Below are 2,297 nucleotides of genomic sequence, written 5' to 3'. Positions count from 1 at the left end.
GCATGGTGGACAGTATGAGCATGGTGGAGAGTGTGAGCAGGGTGGAGAATTTGAGCAGAGTGGGGAGTGTGAACAGGGTGGAGAGTGTGTACAGTGCGGAGAGTGTGAGCAGTGTTGAGAGTGTGAGCATGGTGGGGAGAGTATGATCAGGGTGGAGAGTATGAGCAGGGTGGAGAATGTGAGGAGGATGGAGAGTGTGAGCAGGATGGAGAGTGTGAGCAGGGTGAAGAGTGTGAGCCGGGTGAAGAGTGTAAGCATGGTTGAGAGTATGAGCAGGGTGGAGATTGTGAGCACGGTGGAGTGTGTGAGCAGGGTGGTGTGAGCAGGGTGGAGAGTGTGAACAAAGTGGAGAGTGTGAGCATCGTGGAGAATGTGAGCAGGGTGACGAGTGTAAGGATGGTGGAGAATATGAGCATAGTGGAGTGTGTGAACAGGTTGGAGAGTGTGAGCCGGGAGGAGCGTGTGAGCAGGGTGGAGAGTGTGAGCAGGGTGGAGAGTGTGAGCATCTTGGAGAGTGTGAGCAGATTCGAGAATGTGAGTAGGGTGGGGAGTGTGAGGAGGGTGGAGAGTGTGAGCAGGGGGAGAGTGTGACCAGGGTGGAGAGTGTGAGTAGGTGGGAGAGTGTGAGCAGGGTGGTGAGTGTGAGCAGGGTGGTGAGTGTGAGCAGGGTTGGGAGTATGTTAACGGTGGAGAGTGTGAGCAGGGTACAGAGGGTGAACATATTTGAGAGTGAGAGCAAGGCAGAGAGCGTGAGCAAGGTGAAGAGGAAGAAACTGGTGGAGAATGTGAGTAGGGAGAAAAAGGTAAGCATGGTGGAGAGTATGAGCATGGTGGAGAGTGTGAGCAGGGTGGAGAATGTGAGCAGGGTGGGGAGTTTGAACAGGATGAAGAGTGTGTACACGGTGGAGAGTGTGAGAAGGGTAGAGAGGGTGAGCATGGTGGAAAGTGTGGGCAGTGTGGAGAGTGTGAAAAGGGTGGAGAGAGAGAGCTTTGTGGAGAGTGTGAGCACTGGAGTGTGTGAACATGGAAGATAGTGTGAACGGGGTGGAGAGTCTTAGCAGGTTGGAGAGTGTGAGCATCGTGGAGATTATGAGCAGGGTGGAGAGTGTGAGCAGGCTGGGGAGTGTGAGCAGTGTGGAGCGTGTGAGCAGGTTGGAGTGTGTGAGCAGGGTGGAGAGTGTGAGAACGACGGAGAATGTGAGCAGGGTCAAGAGGGTGAGCAGGGTGGAGATTAAGATCAGGGTGGAGATTGTGATCAGGGTGGAGATTGTGATCAGGGTGGAGAGTGTGAGAAAAGTGGTGAGGTGAGCATTGTGGAGAGTTTGAACATGGTGGAGTGTGTGAGCAGGGTGGAGAGTGTGAGCAGGGTGGAGACTGTGAGCAGGGTGGGGAGTGTGAACAGGGTGCATAGTGTGCACAGGTTGGAGAGCGTAAGCAGTGTAGAGAGGGTGAGCATGGTGGAGAGTGTGAGCAGGGTAGAGAGAGTGAGCATGGTGGAGAGTATGAAATTGGTGGAGAATGTGAGCAGGGTGGAGAGTGTGAACAGTGTAGAGAGTGTGAGCAGGTTGAAAAGTGTGAACAGGGTGGAGACTGTGAGCAGGGTGGGCAGTGTGAACAGGGTGGATGGTGTGTGCAGGGTGGAGAGTGTGAGCAGTGTACAGAGGGTTAGCATGGTGGAGAGTGTGAGCAGGGTAGAGAGCATGAGCAAGGTGAAGAGTAAGAAATTTGTGGAGAAAGTGAGTAGGGTGAAAAATGTAAGCATGGTGGAGAGTATGAGCATGGTGGAGAGTGTGAGCAGGGTGGAGAATATAAGCATGGTGGAGAGTGTGAGCATGGTGGAGAGTGTAAACTGGGTGGAGAATGTGAGCAGTGAGGGGAGTGTGAACACATTGTAGAGTGTGAACAGGGTGAAGAGTATGAGCATGGTGGAGAGTATTAGCAGGGTGAAGAGGGTGTAAAGGGTGGAGAGTGTGAGAGGGTAGAGAGGGTGACCATATTGGAGAGCATGAGCATGGTAGAGAGCGTGAGTAATGTGGAGAGTATGAAGTTGGTGGAGAGTGTGAGCAGGGTGGAGAGTGTGAGCAGGGGGAGAGTGTAAGCAGGGTGGAGAGTGTGAGTAGGGTGGCGAGCATGAGCAGGGTGGGGAGTGTGAGCAGCATAGAGAATGTGAGCAGGGTGGAGAGTTGTGAGCAGTGTGGATAATGTGAGCAGGGTGGAGAGTGTGAGCATGGTGGATAATCTGAGCATTGTGGAGAGTGTAAACAGTGTAGAGAGTATGAGCATGGTGGAGAGTATTA

The sequence above is a fragment of the Elephantulus edwardii genome, unplaced genomic scaffold (assembly GCF_000299155.1).
Source record: "Elephantulus edwardii isolate Elephantulus edwardi_28Jun2011 unplaced genomic scaffold, EleEdw1.0 scaffold00412, whole genome shotgun sequence".
In the NCBI taxonomy this organism is placed as follows: domain Eukaryota; kingdom Metazoa; phylum Chordata; class Mammalia; order Macroscelidea; family Macroscelididae; genus Elephantulus; species Elephantulus edwardii.
The sequence above is the reverse complement of the archived record's forward strand: the minus strand, read 5'-3'. Positions refer to the sequence as shown.